This window comes from Paralichthys olivaceus, chromosome 13 (genome assembly GCF_024713975.1).
Source record: "Paralichthys olivaceus isolate ysfri-2021 chromosome 13, ASM2471397v2, whole genome shotgun sequence".
Taxonomy (NCBI): Eukaryota; Metazoa; Chordata; class Actinopteri; order Pleuronectiformes; family Paralichthyidae; genus Paralichthys; species Paralichthys olivaceus.
Window position 1 is genome coordinate 4636016 of NC_091105.1, and position 15588 is coordinate 4651603.

General features: G+C 41.3%; 1 long non-coding RNA gene across 2 annotated transcripts; it reads right to left on the reverse strand.

The window, feature by feature from the left end:
* Positions 1 to 986: 986 nt before the first annotated feature.
* Positions 987 to 9461, reverse strand: LOC109633544 (uncharacterized). Of its 2 annotated transcripts, none has more exons than XR_002203005.2 (3): positions 9322 to 9461; positions 3551 to 3651; positions 987 to 2189 (listed from the first exon to the last, which is right to left on the reverse strand). It is a non-coding gene; the product is annotated as an uncharacterized lncRNA (long non-coding RNA). The 2 variants fall into 2 exon arrangements; XR_011245887.1 differs by lacking the exon at positions 9322 to 9461 and adding an exon at positions 4595 to 4811.
* Between the last annotated feature and the right edge of the window lie 6127 nt (positions 9462 to 15588).

The following is a 15588-nucleotide window of genomic DNA, read 5'->3' on the forward strand; positions in this document are numbered from 1 at the left end:
GGAGGAGGAGCCCAGGATAATGATCCTCTCCTCACCCACACTCCCCACCAATGGCCTTATCTGCCCCCTTTTGCCTCTGTGGCTCAGAACCAGGCTGACGCATCACCGCTCAGCCAATAGGCGCTCTTCGTTAAAGGGTTGTGTCCTGTTTCTAGCATCACTGAGATACCAAAGTGATATCTTCGTCCAGTGATGTGCAAGGGGGAGGGGAGAGGCAGGGCGGCGGGGAGGAGCTTGCGGCATGGGCAAGGGGGGGGGCACGTGGCGTCCCAACGAGGTCTCAGCCTGTCACGGAGCATCACATCAGCCTGGGAGCAGGCATGTGCGAAACTCCAGGATGGGAGAATGTGCAGAGAAGCCATCGCCAATCCACCTCAAACAATGTCCGTGTAGCAGGGGAAGATGCGAATCAGGTGCTAAATCAGTTTCGTTCGATCCAAATCCTGTTTCTCCAAACTTACTGATGTATTCATATTATAAAAACGTACAAATATTCTTACATACCATCTTCTCAACAAACTGTTTCCATCCAGAAACACCACATTATGGCTTATTCACAAACCAGGCAACCAAAACTGCCCCAGGTCACTTCCAACATATTTCTTTAAAAATGTGGAGCATTTTGGATTCACCTAAAAAAAAGTCATCTAAGCTCCTTTCCAATAACCCTTCCATCGTCGACACGGAACGAAAAACGTTTTAAAGAAAAAGCCCCTCTCTGCTCTTGATGCCATTTATGCTCAAACACTTTTAGTGCGTGAGCGTCACATTCATTGGCACGCAAAGGAAGAACACAACATGTGCGAAAGCCTGAGGACTTCCTGTTGCGTGCAGATGATTGACTGACGCTGCAGCTTCGAGTGGCTACTTCAGGAAAGCTCAGACTTAATTCATTTTCTGTGCAAATAACAACAGTCTAAGTTTTGGATTACTTTAGTTTTCAAATAGCTCAGTCAACGCGACTAAACATCCACCGTACAGCTCAATTCAAAAAATTCACAGCTTTATTAAATCATTACAAAATAAGGTTATACATTCATTCATCAATAAAAACAGAGACTCATGAATTTTGTTTTGATTAAAAGTCAGCACACCCATGCAATGTTCAGTAAAGATAAATGTTCGCATGTATTTGATACAGCAGGAACCAGGGTGCTTATCAAGGTAGTCACACACTTATTATTTCTAGGACTTAACTCGATTAATGTTAAGCAGCGTGAAATCGCAGAAGAAAAAAAAAAACACACCAAAAAATAAGGTGGTGGATATTTTAAGTCCCTTTGCGGATCTGTTGAAGTATTTTAAACATGTCGGAAGTTTTGTGCAAATGTTCTCTCAACCTTACAGATATATTTCACAAGTATATATATTTATGTATATATTCACAGTATGAGAGTACTACTCCTTCTCTGTTCACAGGCGCTGCAAGGTTCTCTTGTGAAGGCAAAGAAAAAAAAATGAAAATCTAAACGGGTTGAGCTAAAGTTTTATCCCCTTTAACCATTGTCCTCAACCTGCCAACACGTCCATACAAAGGTGCATCTCAATTGCAGTGTGCTTTCCCTTAAAGAGCATTACTGTTCATGTTATTCAACTGTATTTGGCCGAGCTTTGAGCACTGGCACAATTCACTCTTGTGCAAGAGCTCACCCTTCTGATTTGTTGCTTAGAACAGTATTGACAGCAGCGTGCAAGCATGTACCTTTGTGACGGGTCGGACTCTGTTGGCAGGCAGCTGGGTTATTTTGATCCCCCACCCAAACCAGGCCAGAAAACCAATCCTAACCACGACCCCCCCCCAAAGTGAGCCACAAATCCCTCCAGGCCCCGACAATGGAATATATAGAAAACGCTAAAAAGTGTTGGTAAGTGAGGGATACCGGAAATTCAATGTCTGAGTGTGACTATGACTGTGAGGTGAGAAAAGTGCGGTCCTGAAGGACACTGCTGTGCCTTCCTGCTTCCTCGCTCCATCTCCTTCACTCCTCATTGGCTCGTCCATTTACTATTTCAACAATCAATCGAAGTGTAGTCAAGTCTCCTCAGGGCGCTGGCTGGGCCTGGACCTTTTCCATCATCTGTTTGGCACTGTAGTAGGACAAACTCAGGCCCATGATGGCCAGCATCATGGCGATCTGGTTCACAGCACGGTCCTGCGGCTGCATCTGCACCTCGCCGGCAACTTGCCTCTGCAGAGACAAAGACAAACAGGACAAAGGTCAGAGGTCAGCAAACAGGGTAAACGTTTCAGAGCGTTGTTCCATTGTTTCAACCACGAACGGACAAAAATGTAAAAGCAAATTTTCACAGAAGAGCTAAGAGGCTTCTCCCTTAAAAAGCCCTGACATCACCAACTTCAGTTCCACAGCCCTCTGCCATGTGATTAAACATTTAGGAGGGGGGGGGGGTGCAGCAGAAGGAGAACACAATGTTCTGAGCACAAAGTATAAAGAGCAAACCATCAACCCAGAATCAAACCGTGTGCGTTTTAAAGAATGATGACGACTAATTGTACAGCTCCTTCTTGTTCTATATCAGCTGAAGGATCCACAACAGCTGCGCATACACCCCCATTCATTTAAAGAAAGTATACAATACACACGTCAGATAAGACTTCTGGTGATACTGGTGGGACGAGCCATGGTTGATTAACCGTCAACAAAGAAGGTTTAGCACATTTCTCTCATCGGTCGAGGCCAGTTTAGCTAAACGTATAACGCAGGTCTAGATTTACATGGGCAGTGTCCTTCCATAAAAAAATCTAAGGACAAATTATTCCTTGTTAACTCCAGGATCTGCTCACACCATTGAGAAAACATATTGTTCCACTGATATCTGAGTCTTTGTCTCCCTGCTGAGTCAGCAATCATCCAAGTGACTTAAATTAGAGAAACTGTCGAACCAAACGTTTATATATTTGTATTAACTTAACTTAAATTAATTGAAAAGCTGCAGATGGTAGTAAAATCTCTACCAAAAAAAAAAAAAACTCTGTGGCAAAGCTAATATTCACGCAAGTGTCAAACCTTGCATAACAACCAGTCAACTTCTTTATGGTCCGTTAAGCATTTGAGTCACTGTAAATCTATACATGGTGACAAGCCTTTGTTTTCGAATTAAAGTAAATACGTGAACAAAAACTTTACACAATGGACGAGGCCTATGGAGGATCACGTCTAATGAGTGGATTATGATGACAGCAGGAGGAACAAAGGAAACCGAGGAGGACAGGATATCGCAATGATTAGTGTCATCCCTAATTACACTGGTGATGAAAGTGGATTGTGGGTCGCAGAACGTACTGGGCCCCAGTTCAAATTAGAACTGAATGAAGACAAGTGCACAAGAAGAAAAACCTGCACACTTACTCCTATAGATGGTTTACTGGGTGGAGATTAAACATCTTTCACTTATTTCCCCCGTCAGAAACAATTCAAATCAAACATATCTCATCCACTTCACTCGTGCATTAAAGCATCTCAGGATGAAATTAGGTTCGTTGAGTATTTACTCTGTATTCATTTGTAAAAGGTGGTGAATCTGTACATACCTGGAGGAGACGGAAGTATCCAGGTGTCAGTCGGCCCAGTCTGATGATCATTTCTCCTGATTGGATGTGTGTCTGAGGGAAGATCTGGAGTGGCTCAAGACCTGCACAGAAGAAAATCAAGAGTTCAGTAGAATCAGCAGAGAAATCCAACAATTAATTTAAAGGAATCAATGATCAGGTTTCCAACAAAGAAAGACAATTGGAAAACTAACATTTCCCACCAGAGGGGACTGTTGCATCAAACACATCAGATATGTATAAACAAAATCTAATATCTGAACCTTTCTGGAGGAAGATCAATCTGGATCCCGGTTATGAGATAAGAAGGGTCTAACTTTTAATGAAAGTCTTGCTGCCAAAAAGGGAGGAAGACTGCTGCGGGCTGGCAAACACACCAATACCATCTGATCCATGCGTGAGGAGGGAACATCTCTTGCCTGAAGGCTTTGCACAAAACTTCCATGTGTGCAGATTCAATAGGATCACTATGCAAAGAAACAAAGTTTACATCTGGAATTCTTTAAGGTCCGACCCACTTGGCAGAGTTTCTTGTTTTTATGGATTCTGCAGAAAATTCCCCCACTTTTTATATAATGATCATATTTGAACTAGATCGGGTGAAGAGCAACAGAGCCTCTATTCATGCAGCATCACAGTCTGACAATTTCATCTATTTGCACATGGACAATTCCATGTGTAATTGATCAACAACATGTAACTGCATGATGCAGGCACAAGTTGAGAAAGAACACCACAGAGAAACTCCTGGATGGATCGATGTCAAACCATGAGTTAAGAACAAAATGTACCGAATTTGATATATTAATGCTACTAAGAATTCGAAATTGGTTCTTAACGCATTCCGGCAAGAGTCAATGAATCCGAAAAGATTGTGCACTAAGACACAAAACGCATTTGCTTCAACAACCACAATGTCATGGAAGCAGGGGCGTTGATCATTAAATCTGAGATTAGGGTTCCAAGGAAAGTGAGGTGTAGGGTTGAGGAGAAGGAAACACATGTGGGAAGCATTGATGAGCCAACCTGGTTGGAGTTACACCCCCCCAACGAGAAAAAGAAATGCGATCCCAAGCTTTAAAGGTTGCTCCTCGGGTAAAAAGTCGGTCTTCACGGAAACCAGGGCTTGGAATCCCTCACCTCCCAAAGAAAGTCAGACCCAACTGGTCGCTTGGACCTTCTACTCCCCGGCCAGAATCCCAACAGATGCCAAACGCCGATGAACTTGAACTACAGAGAGAGCTTCTTTGCTGTGCTCCACCTTTTTATACAACCCTGCTCTTACCCAACCAGATCTGCGGTCTTGCCTACCAAACACACGCCCACTTTCAAACACATACACAATGCTGTCGAAAAGCATTACTCTCAGTGGGCTGGGTTACCGAACACGCCCCTCTCCGGCTCCTTCCAAAGCAAGAAATACACTTTGAGAGCTGCCGGGTATGATTTGCTCATAATTCTGTCGGTATAAGGTTAAAAGTAACGATACAAAACAATACAGCGTGGCGATGTGCTCTCAACAGAGCACGCATATCCTGTTGTGGTGTTACATAACCAGCCTGATGTTTGCTTTTAATCTCACACAGAAATGAAATGTCACGGACCTCAGGTCTGTCCATCAAGACCCAGATAAATATCCAAGATTAGAGGCACAGGACAGTGGGTTCCCCCTTTTAGTTACATCTATTTTAGTTGCATTTGTTTTTGTTTTTTTAATCACTCCCGTGGCAGAGTGTGTTACATAATCTGTTTCTGTTTCAATGAACAAATAGTTGCAGTTAGCGACTGTCTGCATAATACATTAAGTTTTCATGCAGGAAACAGGAAACAATGAGAATTGGCATTGGGTCAAACTCAGCCACATAACTCATTACATACAAAGTAAGCTTGCTGGTGGACGTCTTTACAACACTATGATTATGAAATCACAGCTTAGTCTACGACGTAAGTAATCTGATACCTAAGTGGTCTTCGGTCTATTTTATGCTCGATAAAAAAAGTGGTTACCCAAGGGCTGTGAAATTTTGTTTCAAGTGAGCTATTGTCTAACAAACCCTTAATGTGCCATGTTACTATAATTAGATCCAGTGATGTAGGCTTGTTTCCAACCAACAACTGTTTTAACCTCTTCCACCTTTCTCCTCCTTCAACTCAAACTAGAACTTGTAACTACTTCGCTGCTGTGCAAATGAACCCTCATCACCTTTTACTTGTTTTCTTGAGACAAATATTTGAGTAATTATAAGAATAGAAACAATCGCAGCAGCAGATGCACCTTTTATTTAAAAGGCGTTCACCTGTGCTTTCATCTTCCTCAGCTCATTAGTTGACTGTGCAGATTCCACAGATAGTTTGGCTCCGTTTGTAAATAGAACTTCTCCAGTGCAGTGTCAAGTATCATCTGCTGCTAACTAGTATAGCAAGGGTGTGTACACGGAGGGACAATTAAAGTTTTGTAAGGGCCAGACTGAATTATTGAACGCATGCAGAAAAATCTGACACATTAGTGTAAAGAAAGGACGACGATGCAGAGGTCATCAGAGGTCACTGCATAGTCCACGGTCTGGGGAGAGCTGCATGTTGAGCACACAAACCCACTGAAGAGAGTTCACATCACCCAAGATCATTTTTCCATCCAGATATAGATGCTGCCATCTTGGGCCGTAATGAGACGTCACCGGAGCCAGAGTTTGTGAAGTCCTGATTGTGATTGAGGTATCGAGGTCCCGCAGATACACAAACACTCGACCAATAGCAAGTCAGTCTCGGCTTTCAATCGTGACACTTCACCCTCTTTTGATAGCAAATTAATCAAAACCAAGCTCATCATGGACAAACATCCGTGTGCAAAAAATACCAACAATGACAGAAACCTTCCTTGGGGGAAATGTATTTATCGTGTACTTTGAGTCGAGACAATGTGAGTTTTTCACCAATTTTGTTTGAGTGACCATGAGCTAGTGAGATACACATTCTGCACAAAGGTTATTTTAACTTGATCATGGGGTCTGAGGTGTTTGGAGTTGATCACAGACATATTCTCAGCAGCTGTTTAAAGATGTGTACACCGTGAGAAACTTTGCCAGCAGCTGATTCAGCTGATGAGTAGAGTTGGGTTGGGTTGGTTCACTACAAGATTGGGCATGAGTCCAGGTGAATCACCTGCCAACCATTCAAGTTTACCTGAGGTCTTATGTAAAAGCAAGCGGGCGTTTCCTAGCTATGTGGCATTTCTGGACACATTTCAAAACACTGCCTGCATACAGATTCAATGAGTCAAGAACAGATGGAATCTGGGTTTGGACATTTAAGACTTGTGTGCTTCAAACTACAGCCTTTTAATTTCAAATCTAACCTTTCCTTTAGAGAGAGAAAAGTGATTGTTGTCTAACTTGTAAAAGGGAATCATCCCTTTTCATCTGGAGATGCTGAGCAGAATGCAATCAAAATAATAGGAGGATGGGAGGTCTGAAATAATCCATCTCTCCCACATAGACATTTAATTCTGAATGACATTGGTCTGTAATTGTATTTATTTTTAAAAGCAAAATGAGAATGAGCCTGTGAACATGTGTTGGGTACACTGTGTTCTCTACACCCATCAGCCAATCAGCTCCAGCTCCCTTGCTTCCTTGTTGGTCCTGCCCTCTCATGCCACCTCACTTCCCTCCGCAGCTCATCTGCCTCCAGCAAAGTAGATCTCATGTGAGAGTCTGCAGCACCGAGAGAGAGAATCTCCAGCCGGGCAACGGCATTTTAGGATTACATCATTATCATCCTCCTCAGTGGCACACATACGCTCACACGTCCATCTGGGCATTCTCCATGACTGAAGCATGTAGCTACACAGCTGTTGCCGTGGTTACTCTGTGTCACAGGGTAGTTTAGCTGCGCGCTCTATCGGCACAAGCTCTCACTGCAGCGCTGTCACCGGGAACCACTGGTCACAAGGTCCGGACCCTATTTATCGTCTTTCTATAACCAAAACATTTTCACCAACACGTGGTGATGATACACACAAAACACATTCAGGATCATAAGAAAGTCTCACAACTACATAGAAAATGATACCAAGGCAACTGTTTGTTATTAATGATGATTTTCATTACTGTTTACGTTCCCCTGGAGCCCAATGAGCCGTTCTATTGATCACATTTTTGGCAATTATGCTGCAGCCCTGTGAAAAAACACGCTGAAGTTCACTCTATGTATGTAACAAGCATAACTCAGGGGTTTGGTGTAGAATGAGGACAAATCAACTGCTGAAGCTAATTGAGGGACAAAGAGATCAAACCATTTTTGTGTATTCCTGGCAGACGTGACAATGACACTCAAGGTGTTGCCTCCATTTTGGGGCCCCAGCTGTGAAGAAGCCAACATGGCTGACGTACAGAAACAAAGAGAAAGTTTGGGGCAAGTCACATATTGAAGGAGGGTTTGTCAGCTGAAGCAGCCAGATCTCAAAAGTTGTTAACCATCATTAAAACCCAGCATTTCTCACTTACTGTTTCAAAGCCGATCAGCAACTGGGCTGAAACATGAATGTAAATCTACTGAAGGAGGGAGAAGTGTCCCAAAGAGACTCTAACGCCAAAAAAAATGACGCAGATTACAACTGACCCGACAGCACAAGCAATGGAATGAGAAAATGATCATCCCTGACTTTTAATTTGATCAAAAACACCTGTATGTGAATTAAAATACATAAAATATCAAAGAGCTTAGTACGCATCCGATTAAAAGTCAAAATCCAATCTACATTCATCTGTAATCTTTCACCTTGAAGTTCTAACTGACTCATATCCCAGAAAACACAGTGTAAGGACAGGGGGTCAGTGTATTTTCTCCTGTTTGCCAGAGCACACAATGTACAGAAGACACAAGAGCAGGCTTGCACCCAGTGGCAGCACTGAGGAACTGCACCTCACAATAAAACAATGCTTTTAATCAGCGTTAACTGTGATGAAATTATACAAATAGAAACTACAGAGATCTTCACAATGACACTGAATGAAAAGCCACACTGGGAAAAAAAACCATCCCAGGTTTAAAGCTACCAGTGTCATCTTGTTCTTTACATTTTCAAGGAACTCAAGAAAATAATATTTCTATCATTTCATGATTTTCAAATGTATTTAAAATGACTACAAATAGACATTGCCGGTATATTTCTACTCACAAAGTGTAGCCACAGCATTATACACCACAGTAAATAGTAATAAATGGCAAATTTTTTTCTATCTGGCTGTGTTTTAGAACATTTTGTCCTTTAAACTCTAACTTCTGAGACAAAATCCAGAATACACAACATTATTTTTGGCTCAGAAATGTTTAACAGCAACAGTTTTGACTAAATACATATTTCAACCTTCGATTAAAACCGTTTTCCTCTGAAAACCAGCAACCTCCCTCTGATCAACACAGAGATTCTCGATGTTCATCGTCACCACAAGAAAACAGGCGTCAATTAATATTTGTTTCCTTCAAAGCAAAAGAACAAATGTGTGTGAGCACGTGGTCAAAATGTACAAAAATACATTTTAACTTCTAACGCGAGTTTAACAATGAGAAAATAAAGTAGAGCCAAACAAGCTGCAGGACACTTTCCTTTTTTATTAAAAAAACTAGAAAACCAGGCGCTGGTGTCTGCAGAACTAACAAAGGTGTCCGGCTCTGGCTCTCAGGTCACTCCTCAGGGTTTGTTTCAGGCCTGACTGGAAAAGTGTGAAAAGTGAAATAACGTGTGTTCTTACCTGCAGCTGCACTGTGGGGAGGGGGAGGGGCGCAGGCTGGTCTGGGTGGACGGTGTGAGGTCTCCACCAGGCTGCAGAGTCTTTATAGGAAGCCGGGACATGTTCTATATGAGGAGGGGGGGTGGGGCCCTCAGAGCCCTGCAGCACACAAAGCATGCACTGAGCATGTGAAACGCACAGAAACCCCACGTCTGCGAGGAATGAGCTCGTCCACGGTCTGTGCTGATTGTGTGTGTGTGCAGAAACATGTGGTCCTCCTCCTCCATACGTTATTTACATGCACTGAAACACCTGAACACATATAAAGTACACACAGCCTGTGCTGCTCACCCTTCTGTCAGAGTTGTTTTATTTAAAAACCTTAATAACGTGGCAGGGTTTAGAAGATGTCTGCATGCTCCTCAGAAAAAGGTTTGAATGTTTGTAAATTGCGGATGTTCACATTAAATTTCTTTGTTTGCAGGAGATGAGACTGAAAGTTCAACTTTGACCTCACTGGAGTTTTTTTTTGCACCTTTGTCATGCAGATTCTTCAGATTAGCTTTCTTTCTATTTAAATTTCAAGACAACAATGATCTTTAGAAAAGAAGAAGAGCTTAACATTCCAGCTCTTCAAAATTGATCAGTTGAGATTTAAACAGCTGCAGTTCATTTGTTTGGATCTCCATGTTTCTTCTCTGGAGCTTTTGAAAAAATAGATGTTTGAGTTTTTTTCTAAGAGATGAAACTTCTTTTCCAGGGTGAGAAGTTCCTGTTTGAAAAGGTTTGACTTCCAGGTGATAACATCTAGTTGCGATTACGACCTTGTTGGGATTAACTTCTCACCCGTGGAAGCTACTGGGTGCTCCTTGAAACTAGCTTCCTTAAAGTTGTGCAGAGCGGTCACAGCTGCAGGTTTTCATCCTGCGAATTGAACTGTATGCTGTAATTGTGCTGCAGCCCCCCTCCCCCCCCCTCCTCCCATTACATGTTCCCCCTGGTGTCATCTTCCACCCCGGACATCACCACATGTGGAGTAACATAATGGTTAACTCATTTTAACTATGTGTTTACTGTACAGTATGTATAGGACGCCACACTCTCCCTCAAATAGTTCAGGAACGCAGGACAGCCAGCACAATGGAATGTCTCCCTATATACAGCAAGAGACATTTAGACATTTAGACAGATGTAAGTGTGGACGTTTGCTTGGGTCCAATGTTAAGATCGCTTCCTGTTGTGATGCACTCTGTGTATTAAAGGGAACAGAAGGGAACTGTTACGTTTATGTATTTGATTTTATCTCTGGAGGGACGATGTCTCGTTTTTCTTATCGTCAAGACCTCAAGAAGAATAACGCTCAATGTGATGAAAACATTTACAATCTCTCATCAGCTGGGAAACGTGAATCTGCTGAGGATGATCGTGATACACAATCAAAAGCTCCAGAACAGCGAAGTCGACTTTGTGGTGTGATTCTGTCTTTTTCGTTGTTGCTGTTTTTGTCGTCCATTGTTTCCGAGCTCAGGAATAAACCTTTTTAGGCTTTTCTGGCTGATTGGAGCCTTAACAATTAGTTCAAAAACAAAAAGATTTTTTTGGGTTGATCATATTAACATTAGATTCTTAAATGGAATAAATAGAATATCTGCAGAGATATAAATCTTTATATTCAGATTTCATCTTGAAATGGGAGGTTTGTATTCAACTGAAACCATTGTATCCTGCATTGGACTTTAACCTCAAGTTATACTTGACCTATATTTGGACACACACACACACACACACACACACACACACACACAGGAGACATCACACGGTGCTGAATACATCACTTAACTACACAACAGCAACAAATGTCATGAAATAACGTCCTCAGTCTTCAGCTGGTCAAAACAATGAGCGTCATATTTGACCAAGTTTCTCAGAGTGGAGAATTTACAGCAGAGGAATACCTCAGCTGGAAAAGTACTTTTTATGTATTGATGTCTGTCATGATGTGGTACTGTCCTCTACTGGTACTACACCACCACAACACCCAGGGTTCTCCAAAGGTTGACTTATTTTTGTCCAAATATTTAAATTATTATTTTAACATGTTTGTTGTTTCTCTTCCTGTTTATGTTTAAGACCACACTTTTACAGTGAAAGGCAGCAGAGGAAGAATGACATCGCTTTATGTTAAACAACTGCTGCAATGTAATGGAGAGAATAAGATGTCCGTCTGAAATGTAGTTAAATCTGAGCATTAAGTAGATTTACATTACACAAAGCTCATGTACTCAAAATACTCAGGAGACAAAGTGTTTAAAATGGACGCCCATCCTCCTCCTGACCTAAGTGACAATCGCAGGTTTCAGTGACCACCGTGGGAAGGGCAACTTCTATTTCCCTTCCTTAAGTTTTTCATCATTCAACAAAGTAACAGACAAAGTTACACCAGGATGACATTTTGAAAATTTTTATTCAAGAACATTTAGATCAACCATGAAGCCAGAAAAATCTTTCTTCTCTCCTAACAGAAACATAACTTAACAGAATGTTTTAAACCAAATGACCAGGTTCACATTATACAAGTATTGGGAATATATCAACACCATTCACCCAATAACAGTATTTTTCTGTGGCATTTCCACTGACTACATCTAATGTCGACATACAGTGTTTCAAAACATTTGGTAAGCAATCGTTTGTATTAGTTTAACATTAAAATACAAGGGGACAAAAGGGTGAAATTCCTGTTCTCCCCTGAATTTTAACAATATTCATTAGCTGCCTCATAATGTTTAAAATTTGAAGTAAAATCCAACTGGGAAGATATCTATCAGTCAGCAGTTCAAAATAATAATAATAAAAAAAAAAATATCAGGATTAGACAAACTAAAATGCCACGTCTACAAGATATGGACGGTTATCATCTTTAAATGGATATGAGTGTGACAACAAAGTTCTTATTACATCAAGTGCAAGCCAAAAAAAAAAAAAAAAAACTATAAATGACATTTGTAATATAAAACTTGGTAAAAAATACTCATTTAAAACTGTACAATCACCAAGTACACAGAGTGAGCATATCAACCGTTCTTCATTTGGCCTCGGTCGCTTCAGCCTTTGGCTCCTGCAGGGACAGAACATAAAACAGAGTTGTATGCGGTGCTCGCTTTGACATGAAATTATGTCCTTTAAAAATAATAAATAATTAAATCAGGTCAGTTTTCTGAGCCCTGAACTTAAATAGCTCAGACAATAACAGCTTGTACTGAAGAATAAGTGCACTGAGAACTTTATATTTATACATCTTAGAATAAAGTCTTAACAATTCAAACAAACTTTAATTGGCAGGTTTCAGCAAGTTAACATTAACTCCTCACGACCATAAGGAATGAAATTTACGACTAACGTCAAGTGCGACTGATATGAAGGAACATCAGAGCCCAATAATTACTTAGACATCCCCATAATTAGAAATCCCACAAGGGGAAGTAGTCTAGTAGAGAATTACCAAAGTAATATTTTTACCCTTTAAGATCTTTATCAGCCTAAATTTCAAATGATCAGATTCACTGTTTATTTGACGCTGTGGAAAACCTGAATTAACAGTTTTCATCACTAACCACGGAGTTTTTGTCAACAGCCTTTAAACTTTTAAGCTCTCAAAGAGTAAATATGTTTAAAATAATCATATTTTCAACCTGTAAGAGTCAGAGTTTTTCTGCATTACCAAAACATTGGAAGAAATGACTAACTGAGGTAAAATAAACATATATGTATATTTTAATATTTAAACATATGGTGTCACAACAGCTTTCTCTCCTGAAGAAACAAACCTCAGCCTTGGGGTTCCCGTTCTCAGCTGGCTTGGCCTTCTTTGCTTTCGGTCCCTTCTGTAAAATAACATGGAAATTGATTACTTATAGCTCGTGCTCAATCATCACATGATGAAAACATCCTTCAAAGGTCTCTCTGTTGAAATCTGCAAGTGATTTCAGTTTCTTACTTTTGCCAGAGTTTTTTTCTTCTCCACTGGTGCAAGTGTATTTTTCTGTAAAACAAGGAGAAATTACAAATGGGTTAATATTCAGCTCTGTACTGCAGCCAACATCGTGATATTTTAAATAAATTGATGCAAAATCGGGGAAAAAAGCATGTGCAATACAAACATGCAGAATCATCAGAGGGCAGCATTCAGTGGTTTGCTGGTGACTCTCAGTAAACTTACCGAGGCCAGACGTGAAGAACATCTTCTTTGCTGAAATAGAAACAAAAACTTGATTAATAAAATGTATGTTATTTCCTTTTTTGGACCCTGTTCAGACCTGAGAGATCGGAGCACAAGTGGACAGCCCCGGGTTTGTCGGTTCAAGTAATGATGTTGTTTTTAACAAGTCGGGGCAGACAGAATCAACATGCATGACTTTATAATGAGTTTATTTACTTATTAAAAAAAATAGAAAACCAATATGTGGCGGTCGGGTTAAAACTGTGGCCACAAACAGTTGACTGTAATATTTGAGATTACTTGTGAAAAAGCTGTGGTTAAGATGACGTCAGCTGAGTGGGCGGTCGTTCATATCTGATCCAGGACACGTTCCATGTGTCTCAGATCACCTCAGTGTGGACTGAGTGATCCGATTTAAAATGTGTCTTTCCCGGATTACAGGGGACGGGTGTTAATACCAAGTCTGACCAGGGTCTTTAACATAAGAGCTTAAATGAAAATATAAATAAAATACAGGGAAACACAGAGGTACAATGTGGGACAGCAGCCAGAATGACTTAGCTTATATCACCAAATAATATAACATCTTTGTATGACAGTCGTGCATCAAAGTAATAATAATATATATATATATATATATATATATATATATATATATATAAAAAACAAGTTATCTCATCCATACCTCTATTGGCACACTTTGCTGAAAAGACAAGGGACAAGAATTAGAATCAAATAAAAAAATCTGCACAATCTGTAAAATATCAACAAAAGCAGAGCATCATGTTTATCTCCATCAGACCCGGCGCCGCTCGGTTTGTCTGTGGGTGTGACGCCGCGGGGCGGACACGCGGGACACAAAGGCCCGGAGACAAATTGAGACATGTCCGCCTGTCCTGTTTTTGAAGTTGACAAAGAACTTCCCGCGCATATTTGAATTCAAACTCGGGTCGTCCCGTTGCCATGGCAGCGCGTTGGCGCCCTGACAGCTTCCTTTGTTTTGTGTCAGCGCGCGGACAGACAGCTGTTGAGACACCGACGAGATTATGACTTTACTAATCTGAGGCTCGAACCCACGTCAGCACACACACGACTGCAGACTCATCTACACACATCCAAATCACATTTTCTTATTTTTTTTATTTTTATTTTATTTTATTTTGTGGGGGTGGGGGGGGGGGGGCGTTAAATCTGTACTTTTAAAAGCAGGAAACGCTGCTGCTGCAGAATCAAGCAAATTGAACAATCGTTGATTATCGAGAATCCATTGATTCCACATCGCTGCATGTTAGCATCGATGTTAATAAATCCACACAAGCTGCTGCCAAAATAATCAAGTTTAAAACGTGCAGTCTATCGATTCAATGCAAAAATTGCTGATGCAATTTAAAAAAAAAATATATTTTAAAAAATAAATAATGTTTTGCGTCAATATGCACGAAAAAAAAATAAAATAAAAATCCCTCAAATGAATTCGTGAGGTTATATAAGTCAAACCATCGCGTTGACACAAACAGCACGAATGCAAAGTTTGAGTGAAACATTTCAAGATGTCTCCTCCTCACAACAGTCTTGCATCAGGCGGGGAAACACAGTGACACCGTCAATAAGCCCGGGAGCTCGGACGCGGGACGTCAACTTGTTGTTAAACGCGCCGTGTTGTCGCGTCGCCTCGTTGTCGCCGGCTCTCCGCCGCAGATTCTCTGACTTTCTGCATCGCGACGTCGCTGTGCTGTGCTGTCGTCGGTTCGCGGGCTGCAGGATGAAATAACGGATCACCCGCCATTGCTGTGAACGCCGATGATGATGACGTTCCCCTGATGCACAAATGTATCACACGCATCGCGGACGACTAAACCAAACCGCGGCCGCTGAACGAAATCAAACAAATCAAATAAAAAAAAAAACCACATTACCTTCGCTTTGCCCATGTTTGCTGGCAGGGGTCGAACGGCAGCGCTCAGGACAGATTACACCGACAGATACGAGCTTTTTCCGGGGAGAGGAAACACGACGGCGCGGTGGTCGCAGTGTAAAATGGCGAATGTAAAACGCAGACGAATGTTTTT